General features: G+C 44.5%; 1 protein-coding gene across 1 annotated transcript in view; it reads right to left on the reverse strand.

The window, feature by feature from the left end:
• ADCY4 (adenylate cyclase 4) overlaps positions 1-3,257 on the reverse strand; it is a 151,420-nt gene extending 148,163 nt beyond the window's left edge. The window contains exon 1 of the mRNA XM_069760942.1: positions 3,049-3,257. The gene's annotated coding sequence lies outside the window, so the exon portion shown is untranslated. The remainder of the gene's footprint in view (positions 1-3,048) is intronic.
• Between the last annotated feature and the right edge of the window lie 22,702 nt (positions 3,258-25,959).

Genomic DNA, 25,959 nt, shown 5'->3' on the forward strand with positions numbered 1-25,959 from the left:
CCTCCCGATCACCTGATATCTGCTCCAGTATTGGCAAAACTGTAGAGTACTGCATTTTATCTCCCATTCAATTAACAGAAGGTTAGGTGCAGTATCTGGCAACAGCTACTAAATGACGTAGAGATCTGCGGTGTCCTAGCATTGCTTACACGCGGTTGTTGCTACATTAGATACGCTGATTGGTGGGATGATGGGTGTTAACAGCTACAGATCTCATATCGCTGACCTATCCTTTGGATCAGCCATCATTTATTCAGTCTCTTACAAATCTAAGGAGTATGACCAGCTTTGCTCTGAAGAGATTGGGAGGTTTCTAAGGGCCACCAGGTGACAAAAAAAGCAACCCACCAACTTATATGGATGGCGTTGGTAATAATTCATGAAGTGACGCAGCTTTTTTTATTTATTTAGACTTTTCCATTTATGACAATGAAAAAGGTATAAACTCTCTGCTTATGTTTGGAAACCTTTTAAGTTATTGAATAATTAATTTACATGAACACTCGATGTTATACTAAAATACTGATGATGGATTATTCTGTAAAGCCAAATCATTCCTAAAAGCTAGCTCGCCAGCACTGATATGCAAAAAATGGAAAGCATAGCGTGTCAGTTCTGTTTGCTCTGACATCATTTACAGTATCTCCCAATCAATATCCCACAATGTGTGTTTCTGCTGCCTAGGAAACTAACGGCTATCGTACAAGGTCTGGTTTTCCAAAGTTATCAGTGATGTAACACAGAATGTTCTCTACTTAATAATAATAATTTTATATAGCACCAATATATTACGCAGCGCTTTACATTATAACGTCATATATGGTGCAAACAAAATCCATTTTTTAATAAAATGCTACCATTCCAGTCTTTATCCTTGAAAACAACTATTTTATAGACACGTATAATATACAACACCATGAAAATGATCCACCTAAACAAATTGCGAATCATTTACGAGGCGTAATGTAAAACATAGAAGACTCTAGAAATCAATGAAACTCTATGCTGAGGTCCCCATGAGCCTGCTGTCTGATCTGATGTATCCATTTTATCATTTCTGCTCCTGATGCAACCCTTCATTTAGCTCCTTGTTCAATTTCACACACACTGGCGGATTCTTTACGCTACCTCTAAAGGTAATTTGGTCTCCTAACCCAATTTCCTTCTCTTTTATCATCTGCTGGCCTACTTTCTGCGGAAAGGAGAGCTTAGAAAGCTTCTATTCTATATCGTGTAAGATAATCTTTACCATTTTATGTTCACCATCCTATAAGCATAAAGTCAATAACGTTTTCATAATTGTCATTATTGCTCTGCAAACTTGATCTGTTTAATATGTATGACTATATAATACTCACATGCTGATTTTGTAGAATTTACCATAGGCATTAGATTTTTAACAGTAGATGCATGTCTGTGGTGGCGGCCAAAAAATAATTTGACAGGCTGGATATCACCTCCTAATAATTGGCACCTGAAGCATTTGGCAAGTAATTGTCTACCCTTTGTATTAGAATATTATATGGACTTGGCTGAGCTTGGTCATTGTGCTGACGTCTACCTATTGTGTGGCACCACAAAATTAAATAAGAGTTCCAGCTATAACAACTAGATGGCTATAGCAAGGAAACCAAGGTGGCTGTTCTAATATTAAGTTATCATCGCCATTATACCATAAGGGTATGTACACACAACATATTTTCAGGTACATTCTGCTAAAAAAAAAAACATGAAAAGTGCTAACCACTTGAAAGAAGGTACATATGGATTTCTATATAAAAATTACCCGCTGTTCATATATTCAAGTCTTTTGAGCATCTTTTAACCACTTCAGGTTTCTAAAAATGCCAAGCAGTAAAAAAAAAGTGAGCAGGCCATTCTCCAGCCATTTTCTGCTCTGAAGACACTGTACACTTTATAAAGAAGACAGTAAGTGAGAAAGCTCGGAACACGTCGGAGTGTCATTTTAATTATTTTGCCAGTGTTTTTACTTGCAAAAATCAATAGGAGATTCTTCATTGTTGAATGGAGTAAATAACAAAATCCAGAAAAGAAAAGTACAAAAGATGCCCCAAAAGCACTGGAAAAATGCTCAAAAAACCCACCAGTCGTCAAAAACTTTTTTTGTGGAAAAAAACGTAAAATAGATGCTTCAGGAAACAAAACACTGATGTTTTCTGAAGTGTCTTCCTCTTGAAAAATTCAATTTGCCTGAAAAAGGTGTTGTGTGCACATGCCCCAAAAATGTCAAACAGTTACCAGATAGCAGAGATATTTTTCTCATGTATTTTTCTGAAAATTATAAAGAGTACTGTGTACAAGGCACAGATATGCATTTTAATTTTATTCTGACACCTTATAACAGGAGACGGTCTCTGAATGACACATCTATTAAACATTTAGAAACATTGTCAAGTACACAAATACTTGCCACATGTGTGAGCTATTCCTGATCCACCATGAGACATTATTATATACAGTATATATCACATGGTCGAGATAGAAACTGAACTACTGAAAGACTAAGTTTCGAGCATCAGTGTAAACCCATCTCCCCAGAAATCTGCTAGCCCAGAACGACTCCTCTGCCTCTCCAGTGATCCCATCCTTCAGCTTAGTAGTTAGTTGTTCCATCGGAAATGCTCACAAATGAAGCAGGAGGTGAGCTCTGCTGAGAAATCTACAGATCCTCACAAACTTCAGCATTCATCTGGCTTCACCATCATATTCCTGCCCTTCTTTCTGCTGTTTTTCAGACCGTTTATTTATAAAGCCCTAACACATTCCAAATACTTTGCAATGAAGCAGAGAAAACAACAACCAAAGTCAAGTGAAAGGAACAAGGCAGCAAAATGTAATGCAGAGGCTGTTTGCAGGAACCTACAATCTAATTCCACTTCATCCCTACTCCAGGTCTGTCCTGTATACGACAGAAGCTAATCACTTGCCATCCTTGGGATACAATCCACAGCCCAAATGAATCATCATTCCCTCAAACACCACAGAGCTTCATTAGTTTCCGACACCTCTTCCCTGCTCCCCTCTCACCAGTTAGGAGCTGCCAGCCCTTGTCCTCTCAGCATCAGCTTGGTCCCTCTCACACCAGCTAGAGATAGCTCTCAGTCAGATGCTTTTCTTTCTCTTCCCTCTCTTCCCAGATTGCGTCCAGGTTGCCTCTAGACTGAATCTTCAAAGCCGAGAGTCCCTCCCTAATCCTCTTCCCTCCTTCTGCCTTCCTAAACCTTCTCTCTCACATTGCTCTGGGTGGCAACTCTCTTTTCCTTTTTTGTATGCCTCTCAATGTTGACTGTACGTCTCCGTTTGTGTGTCCCTGACAGTCTCTTTGTTTCCCTTCCTTGCTTCGCGAGCCCCCCTTCGCTTCCACAGCTAATTAGTTGTCATTAGCAGAGTTTATTAGTATTTTCCATCTTTGTTTCTTGTTGTCTGATGTCTGACCCACCCTGTGGTTTCCTGTGTATCCTTTAACTCTTCCTGCTGTGTCGTCCTAGAGAACACTCTAATGTTCCAGGTTCAATGCTTTGCAATCAAGGCTCGGTTGATCTACCTCCATCGAGTTTTGAGGTCCAATCTGCTATTTCTGTGCTGATAGACTCCTTCCTGTCTCACATCACAATCTATTCCAGTGCTGACTGATACCTTCATCCTGTCGAGCACTTTCTACGCCATCTGCTTGTAAACAGGTCATTTTCCCTAATTGTAGTTTTCTACTTCTCCAAATAATATTTTGCCCTTAGTAAAGTTTTATTGACATTTCAGCACGCAGATCGGCTCTTTTTACATTTTCCTATGTGAACCTGTTGAGCATATCCACAAAGAAAGCCCCATGTACATACACAAAACTTAGCCATAGATCCCTATTGACCCAACAATGGCCAAAAAGTGACCTTTTTGCCTCTCTCTCTCGTTCTAGTCTGTACCACCATACTGTTTTTTACTATATAGGAAAGCTCATCTTTCTTCTCCGGGAATATTAATGTCACATTCTGCTATTTTAACACTAGTTCTAGAGCTGGCTACAACTAGGCATTGGCGTAGCAAAATAGAAAAGCACAAATAATAATTACATTGTTTTGTCAGCACACAATGTCAGCGGATGTGCTACAGCTGGTATGGCAGCAGAACACTGTGTCAGAATGCCCAATGACGCCAGTCATGTAATGCCATTAAAGAGAAAAAAATCTGTTGATTGCCAGGAAAACCGGCCAAGTAATGGTTAGGAGACCTTTTTCTAACATGGAGAGGGTTAAAAGATGCCAATTTTTAAAGTGCAATGCAGCTAAGTGTGTCTGGTCATGGGCTTCCGAGTAATTAAGGTGTGATGCTGTGCAGGCCCCTCAATAGGAATCCATAATTATCTTCCTATCGGTGGCATTTGATTTTGTTTTAATTAGATGTCATGAAAAGCAGAAGACATAGAGGCAGACAAGCAACCACAGAGAGGATCAGGCAGGTAAGAGGAGGATGAATGGGGAAGCACAGGTATCACATGGCAGACAGATGAAGGCTGAGAACCTCAGTTTCACTGCTCTCAGTGGATCTCGTAGAAGTGATACCTGACAAGCAAAAAAGCAATGACAATACAACGCGAGCTTTAGATGTAGATATCTTACCTTTGTAACCTCATCTCCTTTATTTGTTAGCCATTAAAAGGAATCATATCAAGAGTATTATTTTGTTTCTTTGACAATCAACACAGTACCAAAACCTTTTTTTCTGAGAACTTCAAAGCCCTGCATGAGCTGGGGATGGAGATGGAGCACACAGGCAGAGGTGCGAGCTGATGATTACACTCATGTAGTGATGACAGTCGTGGCACAGCGCCACAAGATGCAGCCAATTTATCTCTGCTGATTTTTAATTACCAGATTCATTTGGAAATGAGCCCAAAGGAGAATGACAGCAGCTCCCTGCCTTTCTGCTATCTCCCTCCTGTTCTCTCCTCAGTTTCCTCCATCCACTGTCTTGTCTTGGCTCGCTTGTCCACTGTTCCCAGAACTATTGAACTTGACTTTGTCTGTTTGCCCATCTCCATTACACATCTGAAGCGCCTTCTCTGTCCTATTTTCTCTTCTCCAATCCCTACCTTTTTCTATTTGTTAAGACAGATAATTTTAGGATTACCTGTCATGGAGAATAAGTCTATTCTTCATTCTTCACCATCTCTCTCCAAGTTACCTGCTCTCTCGCTCTCACCTACGCAGGATGGAAGGAGTCAGCCTGGATTCAGAACTTTACGTGAGGGTGTCAGAAAAATAATCTGCTGTACACCTGAGAGGCAGAGGCCTATGGAATGAGGTAAAACCAGTCACTGCTTTAGAGAAGACAGACTATAGCGCCTCTCTGGTATCTATTTTTAACCCTTTGTCAGACAAAAAGAATTCATGAAAAGGTCAGCAGTTGTGGTGAGGCAACAAGGAACTATGAGTGTTGGGTTACCACAGATTACAGGAGAAGCTGCTTCAATGATGTAGATAGAGCTTGTTGTTGTGCGGAGTTAACCCCTATCGATCTGCAGCGTATCTTGAAGACACTGGTTAATTCTGTATACAAACCAGAGGGCAATAGACTCATAAGATAACCTATTGCCTTTAAGCTCTTTACCTGTGCACGTATAAACTGTAAAGAAATCAAGCATCGGCTGGATTTTGGTTACTGATAAAATACAATGTGACATTGTTTGGTAAACAGGATGATACATGACTGGCAGAATTTAATTATATGTCTTTGTTTTGTCTAATGTCACAAAACATTTCGTAGTATTTACATGTTCCTCCATGCCCACGATATAAAGGAATAGAAAATAGGCAGATTTCAGTTCTAGTTAGTGACATGGTAAGACAGTGAACTTAGAATAGTGTAGCATAATGTGAATTGTAAGAGAGAAAAAGATGAATAAATTATGGATGATGAACATTGTATCCTTAATTTAAGGTACATGTATGTATTCTGCTCTGAAGACATTCACTATATCACATACAGTCATGGCCAAAAGTATTAACACCCCTGCAATTCTGTCAGATAATACTCAGTTTCTTCCTGAAAATGATTGCAAACACAAATTCTTTGGTATTATTATCTTCATTTAATTTGTCTTAAATGAAAAAAACACAAAAAGAATTGTCCTAAAGCCAAATTGGATATAATTCCACACCAAACATAAAAAAGGGGGTGGACAAAAGTATTGGCACCGTTCAAAGAATCATGTGATGCTTCTCTAATTTGTGTAATTAACAGCACCTGTAACTTACCTGTGGCACCTAACAGGTGTTGGCAATAACTAAATCACACTTGCAGCCAGTTGACATGGATTATAGTTGACTCAAACTCTGTCCTGTGTCCTTGTGTGTACCACCTTGAGCATGGAGAAAAGAAAGAAGACCAAAGAACTGTCTGAGGACTTGAGAAACCAAATTGTGAGGAAGCATGAGGAATTTCAAGGCTACAAGTCCATCACCAAAGACCTGAATGTTCCTGTGTCTACCGTGCGCAGTGTCATCAAGAAGTTTAAAGCCCATGGCACTGTGGCTAACCTGTTATGAACTGGTGATTTAGAACCACAATGGACCTGGTGGTTAAGAGCACAGAAAATGACCTGATAGTTACTAATAACATAGGACGAGCTCTGAGACGTGGGAACTCTGCTGACCGCAATCCCTAATCCTGTCACACCACACTAGAGGTAGCAGTGGAGCGCTCCTGACCAGACCTAGGCGCCTCGGCACAGCCTGAGAAACTAGCTAGCCCTGAAGATAGAAAAATAAGCCTACCTTGCCTCAGAGAAATTTCCCAAAGGAAAAGGCAGCCCCCCCACATATAATGACTGTGAGTAAAGATGAAAATACAAACACAGAGATGAAATAGATTTTAGCAAAGTGAGGCCCGACTTACTGAATAGACCGAGGATAGGAAAGATAGCTTTGCGGTCAGCACAAAAACCTACAAACAACCACGCAGAGGGCGCAAAAAGACCCTCCGCACCGACTAACGGTATGGAGGTGCTCCCTCTGCGTCCCAGAGCTTCCAGCAAGCAAGACAAACCAATATAGCAAGCTGGACAGAAAAAATAGCAAACAAAAGTAACACAAGCAGAACTTAGCTTATGCAGGGAAGACAGGTCACAAGAACGATCCAGGAGAGAACAAGACCAATACTGGAACATTGACTGGAGGCCAGGAACAAAGAACTAGGTGGAGTTAAATAGAGCAGCACCTAACGACTTAACCTCGTCACCTGAGGAAGGAAACTCAGAAGCCGCAGCCCCACTCACATCCACCAGAGGAAGCTCATGGACAGAACCAGCCGAAGTACCACTCATGACCACAGGAGGGAGCTTGACCACAGAATTCACAACAGTACCTGAGGCAGGGTCACCGAACCCTCACCAGAGCCCCCAGGCCGACCAGGATGAGCCAAATGAAAGGCACGAACCAGATCGGCAGCATGAACATCAGAGGCAAAGACCCAGGAATTATCTTCCTGACCATAACCCTTCCACTTAACCAGGTACTGGAGTTTCCGTCTCGAAATACGAGAATCCAAAATCTTCTCCACTATATACTCCAACTCCCCCTCAACCAAAACCGGGGCAGGAGGATCAACGGATGGAACCACGGGTGCCACGTATCTCCGCAACAATGACCTATGGAATACATTATGGATGGAAAAAGAAGCTGGAAGGGTCAAACGAAAAGACACAGGATTAAGAACCTCAGAAATCCTATACGGACCAATGAAACGAGGCTTAAACTTAGGAGAGGAAACTTTCATAGGAATATAACGAGACGACAACCAAACCAAATCCCCAACACGAAGTCGGGGACCCACACAGCGCCTGCGGTTAGCGAAACGTTGAGCCTTCTCCTGGGACAATGTCAAATTGTCCACTACATGAGTCCAAATCTGCTGCAACCTATCCACCACAGTATCCACACCAGGACAGTCCGAAGACTCAACCTGCCCTGAAGAGAAACGAGGATGGAAACCAGAATTGCAGAAAAACGGCGAAACCAAAGTAGCCGAGCTGGCCCGATTATTAAGGGCGAACTCAGCCAAAGGCAAAAAGGACACCCAATCATCCTGATCAGCAGAAACAAAACATCTCAGATATATTTCCAAGGTCTGATTGGTTCGTTCAGTTTGGCCATTTGTCTGAGGATGGAAAGCCGAGGAAAAAGACAAATTGTAACGCTCGCGCCGAGACTGGTTGGCGCGGGCACCTGGGGGTGTGGCCCCACTGGACCACAGACCGAACTTCCCTGGAAGTGGCGTAACTATGTAGCTTCCTAGGTGTTCGCTGGAGCCTCTGATGGTGAGGTCAGACTTGTGCAATAGGAAGCTACCAGGTACCACCCCAGGGTGGAGTCGGACTGTGGATGCTGATCCCACCGGGGACAAGACACGGGCAGGCAGGCACGGCTGTGACACTGGCTGACAGGACTGATACTCTGGTAGGAACTGGTATTCAGATGGATGTGTGGAAACAGGTAAGAACCTGTTCAGACTGGAGAATATAAAGGAACAGGTAGAGACCTGTAGGGAAAGTTGCAGAATAAAGATAGAGCAAGAGTGGAAGAAAAGCTGAATCGCAGGAGGCGGAGTACGAGTAGAAGGTGGAGCTATGAGCAGAGAAGGAGAAGGCAGAGCAGAGAGTAGAGAAGGAGAAGGCAGAGCCAAGGACGGAGCCGCAGGAGGCGGAGCCAAGGGCGGAGCCGCTGGAGGCGGAGCCAAGAGCGGAGATGCTGGAGGCGGAGCCAAGAGTGGAGACGCTAGAGGCGGAGCCAAGAGCGGAGACACTGGAGGCGGAGCCAAGAGCTAAAGACGTAGAACCGCAAGGAGCGGTGCCTGGTGGAACCGCAAGGAGCGGAGCCGTAGAGCAAAGCCACAGAAAGCGGAGCAAGGTCAGAGAGCAGAGCTGAGAGAAAAGCGGAGAGACACAGAGCCACAGGTTGTGGTAGAACTGAGCAGAGAGAAGCAGAGCCACAGACAGTAGCGAACAGAGCAGAAAGATAAGGCAGAGGTACACACAGCTGAGTGGGAAATGACTAATGACAAAGAAGGAGCGGGGACGGACATAGACCAGAGTACAGACAGGAACGGACACGGATACACAAACAGAACACAGATGAAGGCCTGCAATAGTGCAGCCCTCAGAGACAGGAAACACATGACCTGGCAGCTCAGTAGCAAATGCAAACTGAGGGGAATGGTTTGCTCAGGCATCCTCCAATGGGTGAGGATGCCTTAAGTATCAGAGGCCTCAAGGCTATTGGCCAGAAGCATCTTAGGGAGGTGCACACAGTCTCAATAAGAATCCGGAGTGGCTGGCGCCGCCCCCCTATTCACACAGCCAGGAAGTGTACACAGAGCAGGCCGCCATGAAGCACATGGCATGGAACCAGCAGCAGACAGATCTCACAGCATGGCACTGGGTGAGTGAGTAGATGTAACAGGCAGGTGGGGAATGGAAGGCCATGCAGTGATGCCGGCAGGGTTGTTACACAAATCAATGCCCATCCTAGCACAAAAGGCTCGCCAAAACCTCGAAACAAACTGGGAACCTCTGTCAGAAACGATGTTCTCCGGAATGCCATGTAAACGAACCACATGCTGGAAAAACAATGGCACCAAATCAGAGGAGGAAGGCAATTTAGACAAGGGTACCAAATGGACCATCTTAGAGAAGTGATCACAAACCACCCAAATGACCGACATCTTTTGAGAGACGGGGAGATCCGAAATAAAATCCATAGAGATATGTGTCCAGGGCCTCTTCGGGACCGGCAAGGGCAAAAGCAACCCACTGGCACGAGAACAGCAGGGCTTAGCCCGAGCACAAATCCCACAGGACTGCACAAACGAACGCACATCCCGCGACAGAGACGGCTACCAAAAGGATCTAGCCACCAAATCTCTGGTACAAAAGATTCCAGGATGACCAGCCAACACCGAACAATGAACCTCAGAGATAACTCTACTCGTCCATTTATCAGGGACAAACAGTTTCTCCGCTGGGCAACGGTCAGGTCTATTAGCCTGAAATTTTTGCAGCACCCGCCGCAAATCAGGGGAGATGGCAGACAAAATTACCCCCTCTTTGAGCATACCCACCGGCTCAGGCAGACCCGGAGAGTCGGGCACAAAACTCCTAGACAGGGCATCCGCCTTCACATTCTTAGAGCCCGGAAGGTACAAAACCACAAAGTCAAAACGGGAGAAAAACAGCGACCAACGAGCCTGTCTAGGATTCAACCGTTTGGCAGACTCGAGATAAGTCAAGTTCTTGTGATCAGTCAAGACCACCACGCGATGCTTAGCTCCTTCAAGCCAATGACGCCACTCCTCGAATGCCCACTTCATGGCCAGCAACTCTCGATTGCCAACATCATAATTACGCTCAGCAGGCGAAAACTTCCTGGAAAAGAAGGCACATGGTTTCATCACTGAGCCATCAGAACTTCTTTGCGACAAAACAGCCCCTGCTCCAATCTCAGAAGCATCAACCTCGACCTGGAACGGGAGCGAAACATCTGGCTGGCACAACACAGGGGCAGAAGAAAAACGACGCTTCAACTCCTGAAAAGCTTCTACAGCAGCAGAAGACCAATTGACCACATCAGCACCCTTCTTGGTTAAATCAGTCAACGGTTTAGCAATACTAGAAAAATTATTGGCGACGATAAAAATTAGCAAAGCCCAGGAACTTTTGCAGACTCTTCAGAGATGTCGGCTGAGTCCAATCATAAATGGCCTGAACTTTAACAGGGTCCATCTCGATAGTAGAAGGGGAAAAAATGAAACCCAAAAATGAAACCTTCTGAACACCAAAGAGACACTTTGACCCCTTCACAAACAAAGAATTCGCACGCAGGACCTGGAACACCATTCTAACCTGCTTTACATGAGACTCCCATTCATCCGAGAAGACCAAAATATCATCCAAGTATACAATCAGGAATTTATCCAGGTACTCTCGGAAGATGTCATGCATAAAGGACTGAAATACTGATGGAGCATTGGAAAGCCCAAATGGCATAACCAGGTACTCAAAATGGCCCTCGGGCGTATTAAATGCTGTTTTCCATTCATCGCCCTGTTTAATACGCACAAGATTATACGCACCACGAAGATCTATCTTGGTGAACCAACTAGCCCCCTTAATCCGAGCAAACAAATCAGACAGCAGCGGCAAGGGGTACTGAAATTTGACTGTGATTTTATTTAGAAGGCGGTAATCAATACAAGGTCTCAACGAACCATCCTTCTTGGCCACAAAAAAGAACCCTGCTCCCAATGGCGACGACGACGGGCGAATATGACCCTTCTCCAAGGATTCCTTTACGTAACTCCGCATAGCGGCGTGCTCAGGCACAGACAAATTAAACAGTCAACCTTTAGGAAACTTACTACCAGGAATCAAATCAACAGCACAATCGCAATCCCTATGCGGAGGTAGGGCACTGGACTTGGGCTCATCAAATACATCCCAGTAATCCGACAAGAACTCTGGGACCTCAGAAGGGGTGGATGATGAAATAGACAGAAATGGAACATCACCATGTACCCCCTGACAACCCCAGCTGGACACAGACATAGATTTCCAATCCAATACTGGGTTATGGACTTGTAGCCATGGCAACCCCAACACGACCACATCATGCAGATTATGCAACACCAAAAAGCGAATATTCTCCTGATGCGCAGGAGCCATGCACATGGTCAGTTGGGTCCAGTACTGAGGCTTATTCTTGGCCAAAGGCGTAGCATCAATTCCTCTCAATGGAATAGGATACTGCAAGGGCTCCAAGAAAAACCCACAGCGCCTAGCAAACTCCAAGTCCATCAAATTCAGGGCAGCGCCTGAATCCACAAATGCCATGACAGAATAAGATGACAAAGAGCAGATCAAAGTAACGGACAAAAGAAATTTCGACTGTACCGTACCAATGGTGGCAGACCTAGCGAACCGCTTAGTGCGCTTAGGACAATCGGAGATAGCATGAGTGGAATCACCACAGTAAAAACACAGCCCATTCCGACGTCTGTGTTCTTGCCGTTCAGCTCTGGTCAAAGTCCTATCACATTGCATAGGCTCAGGTTTATGCTCAGATAATACCGCCAAATGGTGCACAGTTTTACGCTCACGTAAGCGTCGATCGATCTGAATGGCCAAAGACATAGACTCATTCAGACCAGCAGGCATAGGAAATCCCACCATGACATCCTTAAGGGCTTCAGAGAGACCCTTTCTGAAAATTGCTGCCAGCGCACATTCATTCCATTGAGTGAGCACAGACCACTTCCTAAACTTCTGACAATATATCTCTACCTCATCCTGACCCTGACACAGAGCCAGCAAATTTTTCTCTGCCTGATCCACTGAATTAGGTTCATCATAAAGCAATCCGAGCGCCAGAAAAAACGCATCAATATCACATAATGCAGGATCTCCTGGCGCAAGGGAAAATGCCCAGTCTTGAGGGTCGCCACGTAATAAAGAAATAATGATCTTAACTTGTTGAACTGGGTCACCAGAGGAGCGGGGTTTCAAAGCCAGAAATAGTTTACAATTATTTTTAAAACTCAGAAACTTAGCTCTATCTCCAGAAAACAAATCAGTAATAGGAATTCTAGGTTCTAACATAGAATTCTGAACCACAAAGTCTTGAATATTTTGTACTCTTGCAGTGAGATAATCCACACAAGAAGACAGGCCTTTAATGTCCATCACTACACCTGTGTCCTGAACCACCCAAATGTCTAGGGGAAAAGAAAGACAAAACACAGTGCAGAGAAAAAAAAATGGTCTCAGAACTTCTCTTTTCCCTCTATTGAGAAGCATTAGTACTTTGGGCCTCCAGTACTGTTATGAACTGGTGATTTAGAACCACAATGGACCTGGTGGTTAAGAGCACAGAAAATGACCTGATAGTTACTAATAACATAGGATGAGCTATGAGACGTGGGAACTCTGCTGACCGCAATCCCTAATCCTGTCACACCACACTAGAGGTAGCCGTGGAGCGCTCCTGACCAGACCTAGGCGCCTCGGCACAGCCTGAGAAACTAGCTAGCCCTGAAGATAGAAAAATAAGCCTACCTTGCCTCAGAGAAATTTCCCAAAGGAAAAGGCAGCCCCCCACATATAATGACTGTGAGTAAAGATGAAAATACAAACACAGAGATGAAATAGATTTTAGCAAAGTGAGGCCCGACTTACTGAATAGACCGAGGATAGGAAAGATAGCTTTGCGGTCAGCACAAAAACCTACAAACAACCACGCAGAGGGCACAAAAAGACCCTCCGCACCGACTAACGGTACGGAGGTGCTCCCTCTGCGTCCCAGAGCTTCCAGCAAGCAAGACAAACCAATATAGCAAGCTGGACAGAAAAAATAGCAAACAAAAGTAACACAAGCAGAACTTAGCTTATGCAGGGAAGACAGGTCACAAGAACGATCCAGGAGAGAGCAAGACCAATACTGGAACATTGACTGGAGGCCAGGAACAAAGAACTAGGTGGAGTTAAATAGAGCAGCACCTAACGACTTAACCTCGTCACCTGAGGAAGGAAACTCAGAAGCCGCAGCCCCACTCACATCCACCAGAGGAAGCTCATGGACAGAACCAGCCGAAGTACCACTTATGACCACAGGAGGGCGCTTGACCACAGAATTCACAACACTAACCTCCCTAGATGTGGATGGAAAAGAAAAAATTGACAAGAGATTTCAACGCAAGATTGTGCTGATGTTGGATAAAGAACCTAGACTAACATCCAAACAAGTTCAAGCTGCCCTGCAGTCCGAGGGTACAACAGTGTCAACCCATACTATCCGTCAGCGTCTGAATGAAAAGGGACTGTATGGTAGGAGACCCAGGAAGACCCCACTTCTTACCCTGAGACATAAAAAAGCCAGGCTGGAGTTTGCCATAACTTACCTGAAAAAGCCTAAAACATTTTGGAAGAATGTTCTTTGGTCAGATGAGACAAAAGTAGAGCTTTTTGGGCAAAGGCATCAACATAGAGTTTACAGGAGAAAAAAAGAGTTATTCAAAGAAAAGAACACGGTCCCTACAGTCAAACATGGCGAAGGTTCCCTGATGTTTTGGGGTTGCTTTGCTGCCTCTGGCACTGGACTGCTTGACCGTGTGCATGGCATTATGAAGTCTGAAGACTACCAACAAATTTTGCAGCATAATGTAGGGCCCAGTGTGAGAAAGCTGGGTCTCCCTCAGAGGTCATGGGTCTTCCAGCAGGACAATGACCCAAAACACACTTCAAAAAGTACTAGAAAATGGTTTGAGAGAAAGCACTGGAGACTTCTAAGGTGGCCAGCAATGAGTTCAGACCTAAATCCCATAAAACACCTGTGGAGAGATCCAAGAATGGCAGTTTGGAGAAGGCACCCTTCAAATATCATGGACCTGGAGCAATTTGCCAAAGAAGAATGGTCTAAAATTCCAGCAGAGCATTGTAAGAAACTTATTGATGGATACCGGAAGCGGTTGGTGGCAGTTATTTTGGCTAAAGGTTGTGCAACCAAGTATTAGGCTGAGGGTGCCAATACTTTTGTCTGGCCCATTTTTGGAGTTTTGTGTGAAATGATCAATGTTTTGCTTTTTGCTTCATTCTCTTTTGTGTTTTTTCATTTAAGACAAATTAAATGAAGATAATAATACCAAAAAATTTGTGATTGCAATCATTTTCAGGAAGAAACTGAGTATTATCTGACATAATTGCAGGGGTGTCAATACTTTTGGCCATGGCTGTATCATGATAATATATTTAACAATAGATGCTTGAATTGAAAGTACTGGATGTTTTTTTAATTATAGTATATGTCATCATTACCTTTTAAGTTTTTTGAAAGGTAGCCAGCCATACATCTAAGAAAGCAGCCTACTGAACACCCATATACCTGCACAATTGGCATGTGTTCTTAACAGGCAGAGAAGAATAAGTTGCTGCCATCTCTAGCGGTGCCTTTTCTCTTATGAAAACAAAGAATAACTCATAGTAACATAGTAACATAGTTAGTAAGGCCGAAAAAGGACATTTGTCCATCCAGTTCAGCCTATATTCCATCATAATAAATACCCAGATCTACGTCCTTCTACAGAACCATAGTAACATAGTTAGTAAGGCCGAAAAAAGACATTTGTCTTTGCTATCCAACATAACCAGCCATTCATTTATCCACTTAACAACTGCCGATACTCCTTTTAACGGCGGCCATTAACCCCAAGGGTGGTTTGCACATTAATGACCGGGCCAATTTTTACAATTCTGACCACTGTCCCTTTATGAGGTTATAACTTTTGAACGCTTCAACGGATCCCGGTGATTCTGACATTTTGAAAATTTCACAATTTTCCAACTTTGAATTTTTATGCCCTTAAATCACAGGGATATGTCATACAAAATACTTAATAAGTAACATTTCCCACATGTCTACTTTACATCAGCACGATTTTGGAACCAAATTTTTTTTTTGTTAGGGAGTTATGAGGGTTAAAAGTTGACCAGCAATTTCTCATTTTTACAACACCATTTTTTAAGGGACTACAAGTCATTTTGAGGAGTCTATATAATAGAAAATAACCAAGTGGGACACCATTCTAAAAACTGCACCCCTCAAGGTGCTCAAAACCACATTCAAGAAGTTTATTTACCCTTCAGATGTTTCACAGGAATTTTTGGAATGTGCTGATGAGGGCCTAAAGCCCGAAACACGTGTCCACAGGTAGGAATTGGTTGGCTGTGTAAATTTAGAAACTAATCCGCAGCATTGCACGCTTGGCGGTTCCAAGCGCTGTGGATTAGACAGGGGTGGAAAGAGATGATTTGCATAGCTCCGCCTACTGCAAAGGATTCTGGGTAAACCTGCTATTCTTTGTATTATGCTGCTTGCAAGTACTTTCCGTTTCAGGAAAGCATCCACTATGTATTTCCTTTGAGTAGAGGGCTTTTCGGTCCCTTTCGTCCCGCTACATTTAGCCCAACTTGGGTCTCTCCCTAAGGTGGCTAGCATGTATGTATCGCTTGCTCACCGAGCCCCACTCCATACAGCCAACCAATTCCAGCCCTGTGCTGATGAGGGCCTAAAGCCCGAAACACGTGTCCACAGGTAGGAATTGGTTGGCTGTGTAAATTTAGAAACTAATCCGCAGCATTGCACGCTTGGCGGTTCCAAGCGCTGTGGATTAGACAGGGGTGGAAAGAGATGATTTGCATAGCTCCGCCTACTGCAAAGGATTCTGGGTAAACCTGCTATTCTTTGTATTATGCTGCTTGCAAGTACTTTCCGTTTCAGGAAAGCATCCACTATGTATTTCCTTTGAGTAGAGGGCTTTTCGGTCTCTTTCGTCCCGCTACATTTAGCCCAACTTGGGTCTCTCCCTAAGGTGGCTAGCATGTATGTATCGCTTGCTCACCGAGCCCCACTCCATACAGCCAACCAATTCCAGCCCTGTGCTGATGAGGGCCTAAAGCCCGAAACACGTGTCCACAGGTAGGAATTGGTTGGCTGTGTAAATTTAGAAACTAATCCGCAGCATTGCACGCTTGGCGGTTCCAAGCGCTGTGGATTAGACAGGGGTGGAAAGAGATGATTTGCATAGCTCCGCCTACTGCAAAGGATTCTGGGTAAACCTGCTATTCTTTGTATTATGCTGCTTGCAAGTACTTTCCGTTTCAGGAAAGCATCCACTATGTATTTCCTTTGAGTAGAGGGCTTTTCGGTCTCTTTCGTCCCGCTACATTTAGCCCAACTTGGGTCTCTCCCTAAGGTGGCTAGCATGTATGTAAATAAAAATGAACATTTAACTTTTTTTCACAAAAAATTTACTTCATCTCCAATTTGTTTTATTTTACCAAGGGTAACAGGAGAAAATGGACCCCAAAAGTTGTTGTACACTTTGTCCTGAGTACGCCGATACCCCATATGTGGAGGTAAACCACTGTTTGGGCACATGGCAGAGCTCAGAAGCGAAGGAGCGCCATTTGACTTTTCAATGCAAAATTGACTGGAATTGAGATGGGACACCATGTTGCGTTTGAAGAGCCCCTGATGTGCCTAAACATTGAAACCCCCCACAAGTGACACAATTTTGGAAAGTAGACCCCCTAAGGAAGTTATCTAGATGTGTGGTGAGCACTTTGATCCATTAAGTGATTCACAGAAGTTTATAATGCAGAGCCGTAAAAATAAAAAATCATATTTTTTCACAAAAATGATATTTTCACCCCCAATTTTTTTTTCCCAAGGGTAAGAGAAGAAATTGGAAACCAAAAGTTGTTGTACAATTTGTTCTGAGTACGCTGATACCACATATGTGGGGGTAAACCACTGTTTAGGCGCATGGCAGAGCTCGGAAGGGAAGGAGCGCCATTTCACTTTTCAAAGCAAAATTGACTGGAATTGAGATGGGATGCCATGTTGCTTTTGGAGAGCCCCTGATGTACCTAAACAGTAGAACCCCCCCCTGTTATGACCTGGTGGTTAGGAGCACCCGGAATGACCTGATAGTTAAACCTCATACAGGACGAGCTCTGGGATGTGGGAGCTCTGCTGACCGCAAGCCCTAATCCTATCACACACACTAGAAATAGGCGTGGAGCGCTCCTGACCAGACCTAGGTGCCTCGTCACAGCCTAAGAACTATCTAGCCCTAGAGATAGAAAATAAAGCCTACCTTGCCTCAGAGAAATTCCCCAAAGGTAAAGGAAGCTCCCCACATATATTGACTGTGAGTAAAGATGAAAGTCACAAACGCAGAAATGAAACAGGTTTCAGCAAAGGGAGGCCAGACTTACTAAATAGACAGAGGATAGGAAAGGTAACTTTGCGATCAGCACAAAAACCTACAAAAGACCACGCAGAGTGTGCAAAAAGGACCTCCGCACCGACTCACGGTGCGGAGGGGCCACTCTGCATCCCAGAGCTTCCAGCTAGCAAAACAAAATCATGATAACCAGCTGGACAAAAAAACAGTGAACGAATAATGACTATCAGGAACTTAGCTTCTGCAGGAGAAGGCAGGTCACCAGAGAGATCCAGGAGCGAACTGAACCAATGCAAAAACATTGACAGCTGGCATGGAGTAACGATCTGAGAGGAGTTAAATAGAGCAGCCAACCAAAGGATAAACCACGTCACCTGTGTAAGGAACCTCAGAAGCAGCAGCTTCACTCATAGCCACCAGAGGGAGCCCATGGACAGAACTCGCCGAAGTACCATTCACGACCACAGGAGGGAGTTCGACAACAGAATTCACAACACCCCCCACAAGTGACCCCATAATGAAAACTAGAACCCCAAGGACTTATCTAGATGTGTTCTGAGAACTTTGAACCTCCAAGTGTTCCACTACAGTTTATAACGCAGAGCCGTGAAAATAAAAAATATTTTTTTTCCACAAAAATTATTTTTTAGCCCCCAGTTTTGTATTTTTCCAAGGGTAACAGTTGAAATTGAACCCCAAAAGTTGTTGTCCAATTTGTCCTGAGTACGCTGATACCCAATATGTGGGGGGGAACCACCGTTTGGGCGCATGGCAGAGCTCGGAAGGGAAGGAGCGCCATTTGGAATGCAGACTTAGATGGATTGGTCTGCAGGTGTCACGTTGCATTTGCAGAGCCCCTGATGTAATTAAACAGTAGAAACCCCCCCACAGGTGACCCCATATTGGAAACTAGACCCCCCTAGGAACTTATCTAGATGTGTTGTGAGAACTTTGAACCCTCAAGTGTTTCACTACAGTTTATAATGCAGAGCCGTGAAAATAAAAAAATCTTTTTTTTTTCACAGAAATTCTTTTTTAGCCCCCAGTTTTGTATTTTTCCAAGGGTAACAGGAGAAATTGGACCACAAAAGTTGTTGTCCAATGTGTCCTGAGTACGCTGATACCCCATATGTTGGAGTAAACCCCTGTTTGGGCGCACGGAAGAGCTCGGAAGGGAAGGAGCACTGTCTTACTTTTTCAAAGCAGAATTGGCTGGAATTGAGATCGGACGCCATGTCGCGTTTGGAGAGCCCCTGATGTGCCTAGACATTGGAAACCCCCCAATTACAACTGAAACCCTAATCCAAACACACCCCTAACCCTAATCCCAACGGTAACCCTAACCACACCCCTAACCCTGACACACCCCTAAACCTAATCCCAACCCTAATCCCAACCGTAAATGTAATCCAAACCCTAACCCTAACTTTAGCCTCAACCCTAACCCTAACTTTAGCCCCAACCCTAACTGTAGCCCTAACCCTAGCCCTAACATTAACCCTAGCCCCAATCCTACCCCTAACCCTAGCCCTAACCCTAGCTCCAACCCTAACCCTAGCCCCAACCCTAGCCCCAACACTAGCCCCAACCCTAGCCCTAACCCTTGCCCCAACCCTAACTTTAGCCCAACTCTAACCTTAATGGAAAATGGAAATAAATACATTTTTTTAATTTTATTATTTTTCCCCAACTAAGGGGGTGATGAAGGGGGGTTTGATTTACTATTCATAGCGGGTATTTTAGAGGATTTTTATGATTGGCAGCTGTCACACACTAAAAGACGCTTTTTATTGCAAAAAATAGTTTTTGTGTCTCCGCATTTTGAGAGCTATAATTTTTCCATATTTTGGTCCACAGAGTTATGTGAGGTCTTGTTTTTTGTGGGACGAGTTGACTTTTTTTGGAACCATTTTTGGGCACATGACATTTTTTGATCGTTTTTTTATTCCGATTTTTGTGAGGCAGAATGACCACAGCGATTACAGCGATACCTCATTTATATCATTTTTTATGTTTTGGCGCTTTTATACGATAAAAACTATTTTACAGAAAAAATCATTATTTTTGTATGGCTTTATTCTGAGGACTATAACTTTTTTATTTTTTTGCTGATGATGCTGTATGGCAGCTCATTTTTTGCGGGACAAGATGACGTTTTCAGCGGTACCATGGTTATTTATATCCTTCTTTTTGATCACGTGTTATTCCACTTTTTGTTCGGCGGTATGATAATAAAGCGTTTTTTGCCTCGTTTTTTTTGTGACAGTGTTCACTGAAAGGGTTAACTAGTGGGACAGTTTATAGGTGGGGTCGTTACAGACGCGACGATACTAAATATTATTATTATTATTTATTGTTATAGCGCCATTTATTCCATGGCGCTTTACATGTGAGGAGGGGTATACATAATAAAAACAAGTACAATAATCTTAAACAATACAAGTCATAACGTCATAACTGGTACAGGAGGAGTGAGGACCCTGCCCGCGAAGGCTCACAATCTACAAGGGATGGGTGAGGATACAGTAGGCGAGGATAGAGCTGGTCATGCAGCGGTTTGGTCGATCGGTGGTTACTGCAGGTTGTAGGCTTGTCGGAAGAGGTGGGTCTTCAGGTTCTTTTTGAAGGTTTCGATGGTAGGCGAGAGTCTGATGTGTTGTGGTAGAGGGTTCCAGAGTAGGGGTGATATGCGAGAGAAATCTTGTATACGATTGTGGGAAGAGGAGATAAGAGAGGAGTAGAGTAGGAGATCTTGTGAGGATTGGAGGTTGCGTGTAGGTAAGTACAGGGAGATGAGGTCACAGATGTATGGAGGAGACAGGTTGTGGATGGCTTTGTACGTCATGGTTAGGGTTTTGTAGTGGAGTCTCTGGGTAATGGGGAGCCAGTGAAGGGATTGACAGAGGGGAGAGGTCGGGGAATAGCGGGGGGACAGGTGGATTTGTCGGGCAGCAGCGTTTAGAATAGATTGGAGGGGTGCGAGAGTGTTAGAGGGGAGGCCACAAAGCAGGAGGTTGCAGTAGTCAAGGCGAGAGATGATGAGGGCATGGACTAGGGTTTTTGCAGATTCATGATTGAGGAATGAACGGATTTGTGAAATATTTTTGAGTTGAAGTCGGCAGGAAGTGGAAAGGGCTTGGATATGTGGTTTGAAGGAGAGATCAGCGTCAAGGATTACCCCGAGGCAGCGAGCTTGTGGGACTGGAGAGAGTGGGCAGCCATTTACTGTAATGGATAGGTTCGTTGGGGGGGTCGCGTGAGATGGGGGAAAGATGATGAATTCTGTTTTGTCCATGTTAAGTTTCTGAAATCTAGCGGAGAAGAAGGATGAAATAGTGGACATACATTGAGGGATTCTGGTTAGAAGGAAGGTGATATCTGGTCCAGAGATGTAGATCTGTGTGTCATCAGCATAGAGGTGATACTGAAAGCCATGAGATTCTATGAGCTGTCCCAGGCCAAAGGTGTAAATGGAGAAGAGCAGGGGCCCAAGGACTGAACCTTGTGGGACTCCGACAGATAGAGGGCGAGGTGAGGAGGTGGTGTGTGAGATCCAGGATAGGGACAAGTCTGTGATGCCAAGGGATGAGAGGGTCTGTAATAATAGGGAATGGTCCACTGTGTCAAAGGCAGCCGACAGGTCGAGGAGAAGGAGGACAGAGTAGTGTCGCTTGCTCTTGGCGGTTAAGAAGTCATTGGTGACTTTAGTTAGGGCAGTTTCAGTGGAATGGTGTGACCGGAAGCCAGATTGTAGGCGGTCGAAGAGGGAGCAAGAAGAGAGATGGGAGGACAGTTCAAGGTAAACGTGTTGTTCCAGTAGTTTGGAGGCATAGGGGAGAAGTGATATAGGGCGATAGCTAGATACAGAGGATGGGTCAAGAGAAGGCTTTTTGAGGATAGGTGTGATGGAGGCATGTTTAAAGCTTGAGGGGAAAACACCAGTTCTTAGTGATAGGTTGAAGAGATGGGTTAGGGTTGGGATGAAGACTGTGGTGAGGTTTGGGATGAGGTGGGATGGGAGCGGGTCAAGTGCACAGGTGGTGAGATGCGATCTTGAGAGTAGAGTGGAGAGTTGATCTTCTGTAATGGTGGAGAAATTGGTTTTGGAGGTGGAGGGCTGGGAAGTCGGGAGGAAGGGCTCTGGGGGTTGTTGAACAAAACTGTCTCTAATGCTATCAATCTTCTGCTTGAAAAATGAGGCAAAGTCTTCAGCGGAGATAAGTGGGGAGGGAGGAGGTGCTGGGGGACGGAGGAGAGAATTGAAGGTGTTGAATATCTGTTTAGGGTTGTGAGACAGAAAGGATATGAGAGATGAGAAGTAGGTTTGTTTAGCTGTGGTGAGTGTGGTCTTGAAAGTAGTGAGGGACTGTTTGAATGCGATGAAGTGCTCGTTAGAGTGGGATCTTTTCCGCCTGCGCTCAGCAGCCCTGGAAGCTCGCCTCAGTTCTTTGGTCAGGCTGGTGTGCCAGGGCTGCCTGTTGATTTTGCGAGCTTTGGTATGTGTAAGTGGGGCAGCAGATTCCAAAGCTACAGCTATTGTGGTGTTATATAGAGCGGCAGCATCATCTGCATTGTGTAGGGAACTTATGTCTGTGAGAGGGAGGAGGGATTCAGAGAATGAATGTAGGTCAAGATGTTTAAGATTTCTGCGAGGGTGTGAAAGTTTGTGGGGTGGGGATTGTAGATATGGAGTGGAGAGAGATGAGAATGTGAGAAGGTTGTGGTCAGAGAGCGGAAGAGGTGAGTTAGAGAGGTTAGATAGAGAGCAGAGGCGGGTGAAGATGAGGTCCAGTGTGTGACCGTCTTTGTGAGTGGCTGCAGAAGACCATTGAGTGAGGCCGAAGGAGGAAGTGAGAGTTAGAAGTTTAGTGGCAGCTGAGAGGGAAGTGTCAATGGGGATGTTGAAGTCGCCCATGATGATAGTGGGGATGTCCGCAGAAAGGAAATGAAGTAGCCAGGTGGTGAAGTGGTCAAGGAAGGTGGTGGCTTGCCCTGGGGGGGCGGTAAATGACAGCCAGTTGGAAGTTGGAGGGGGAGTAGATGCGCACAGAGTGCACCTCAAAGGAAGGGAGGGTAACAGAGGGTGGCAGTGGGATTGGGGTGAAGGAGCAGTTATCTGACAGGAGAAAACCAACTCCTCCGCCATGTTTGCTGCTGGGGCGGGGTGTGTGGGAAAGGTGGAAGCCACCGTAAGAGAGTGCAGCAGGGGAGGCTGTGTCAGAAGGGGTGAGCCAGGTTTCGGTGATGGCAAGGAAGTAAAGTTTGGTAGTAACAAAAAGATCATGGATGTAGGAAAGCTTGTTGCAGACAGAGCGAGCGTTCCACAGAGCTCCTGTTAGTGGGACTGGGGAGGCGGGGGCTGGGCGAATGGGTATAAGGTTAGAGAGGTTAGAGAAGGTTGTGATAGAGTGTGGATGGGAGGTAGAAATGATTGTGGGAATATGGTGAGGAGGACCAGGATTTGGAGAGATATCACCAGCAGTGAGAAGGAGCAGAGAAAGTGTTAGCAGGTGGGAGCAGGAGAGGGCATGAGGGGGGCTGTCAGTGTTTGGAGACAGAGGATTGTATGTTAAGGATCAGTTCTGAGGAGGAGGTGAGGTGGATGGGGAGGATTGAAGAGGAGATGAACAGTTCCTTACTTGGTGTGGGGATTGGGGGAGGTAGCAGAAAGTGAAGGATTATAGGGGTGAAAGTGCAAAGAAACAGAAACATTGTTTACAGTGACTGTGTCCAGTTACCTTCAGTTCCCTTCAGGTTCAATTCAGGTTTTAATTCTACTGTAATCCACACTTTTAAGGACACACTTCTAAGGGATCACACAGCAGACTAAAGCCATTGCAGACTTTTGCTATGCAATATATGGAAAACTAAGTGTGTTCAGGTGTGAAGCAGAGAGGAGTGGTCTCTGCTCATCTTGGTCAGAGAATTAAGAGTGGACCAGATGCATACAATCAGGCCTGAGTAAACGTCATAAATAACACTAGGGTAGAGCTGGGGTTAGCTGAAAAGCATACCGTGTGGAAGCTAGGAGGAGAGGGAAATCTATGTGCAAAGCTGGGTGATGTACTATGTGCACTTCATAGACAGACAAAGCAGGAGAGCAGTAAATATGTGTACTTTTGTTTTTTTTTATTTAGATAAAGAAATGCATTTATTGGAACATTTTTTTTATTATTTAGGAATTATTATTATTATTTTTTTTTTACACGTGAATTTTTTTAAAAAATTTTTTTGCATTGTCCCAGGGGAAGGAGCGGGGGGGACATGATACTATAGGGTCAGATCGCTGATCTGACACTTTGCAGTGCACTGTGTCAGATCAGCGATCTGACGTGCACTGCTGGAGGCTTACCAGCACTTGCTCTGAGGTAGGAGACCCTCGGAGCAACACGATCACATCCCGTTGCTCCGAGGGTCTCAGGGAAGCACGCAGGGAGCCCCCTCCCTGCGCGATTCTTCCCTATGCCGCCGGAACGCTGCGATCATCTTTCATCGCAGTGTGCTGGGGTTAATGTGCCAAGAACGGTCCGTGACCGCTCCTGGTGCATAGTGCCGGATGTCAGCTGTGATAGTCAGCTGACACCCGGCCGCGATCGGCAGCTGATCGTGCTGGACGTACTGTTCCGTCCTTGGGAAGTAGGGCCCACCCCACATGGGCGGAATAGTACGTCCAATAGTAGAAAGGGGTTAAGGGGCCTTATTCTTCAGCAACACATTTTCTAAGGAATAAGATTATAGCGCCGCCCCGCGGCTGAAATTCCCACGGTTGTCAGCTGTACATGACAGCTGACGCTCTGCGTTATCGGCCCCGGACGGTTTTATAGCTGCTAGGGATCAATTAACTCCTTAGATACCGCTGTCAATGGCAACAGTATTATTTAATTGGTTACAAGGGGGTGCAAGACCCCATTTGTAACCATCAGACCCCACAATGGCAATCATGGGTGCCGATGGTTACCATGGTACAATGAGGTCATATGATAACCCCCAGGGTGCGGTGGCCCGTGAAATCCAGCTAAAAGCTGGGTCTTAAAGGCTGTGTCAGTGAGATACTGACAGTCTCATACACTGTACGAGTACTGTAGTGTATGAGACCAGAGATAAAAATCAAAATCATACATGTCCCACAGTGGAGCTAAATGAAAAAGTAAAAAAAAAAAGTAAAATTAAATATGTAAAAAAACGCACAAAAAGCTCACAAATTACTAAAAAGCCATTTCACAGCGTTTGTGATAAAACAAAAACAAAAAAAAAGGACATATCATTATCACTGTATCTGGAATGACCTGATCTATAAAACCCGGAAATTATTTATTCCGTATGGCGAACGCTGTAAAATAAAAAAAAGTATGTAAAAAATGTCATTTTTTTCATCACACTGACTCCCAAAAATATTCGGTTTTATCACTTTTACGGCATGGTTAACGGCGCAAAAAATAAAAACAATAACTGAATTGCTTGGTTTTGCTCTTTCTGTGTCTGAAAAATCTGAATAAAAAACATTATGTACCCAAAAATGGTACCAAAAAAATCTGCAACTCGTATCACAAAAAATAAGCCCTCATTCAGCTCTATTTGCCCAAAAATAAAGCTACAGCTCTCTGAATATGGCTAGGAAAAACTACTATTTATAAAAAAAAATCATTTTTTATATAGCAGATAGCAGAAAAACAACTGGTAACGCTGTAATCGCACCGACCCGAAGAATAAATCTGCCTTATCACTTATACCGCACAAGGAATAGCACAAAACTAAAAATGAGAACTATTCTTGTACTGCTGTCTACTTGCTTATTCTACCTCTCAAACATCTGAACAAGGCTCGGCTCACATTTATCCTGCACTCTCCGCTGAGCATTTGCATCGGGGTTTCCATGTAAATTCCCCAAAACCACCACAGAAAAAATCCCGATGCAACCACACACTTATGAGCCAAATGGAGTCCCTTTGGACTGGTCTGTGTTCTGGCGGTTTTTCATCCTTTTTGGCATTTTATTAGTGCACAAGTGTGGATGACTACAGATCTATGCACTCCTAAAAAGATGATGCTGCCAGAGCAGACGCCAAACAGACTCCAAAGTGTCTCCATCTGCCTCATGGTGGGTGGGTCTGTTGAGGGTTTCGTCTGAATTGTATTTTTGTAGGATTTACATGG

This window comes from Ranitomeya imitator, chromosome 1 (assembly GCF_032444005.1).
Source record: "Ranitomeya imitator isolate aRanImi1 chromosome 1, aRanImi1.pri, whole genome shotgun sequence".
NCBI lineage: Eukaryota > Metazoa > Chordata > Amphibia > Anura > Dendrobatidae > Ranitomeya > Ranitomeya imitator.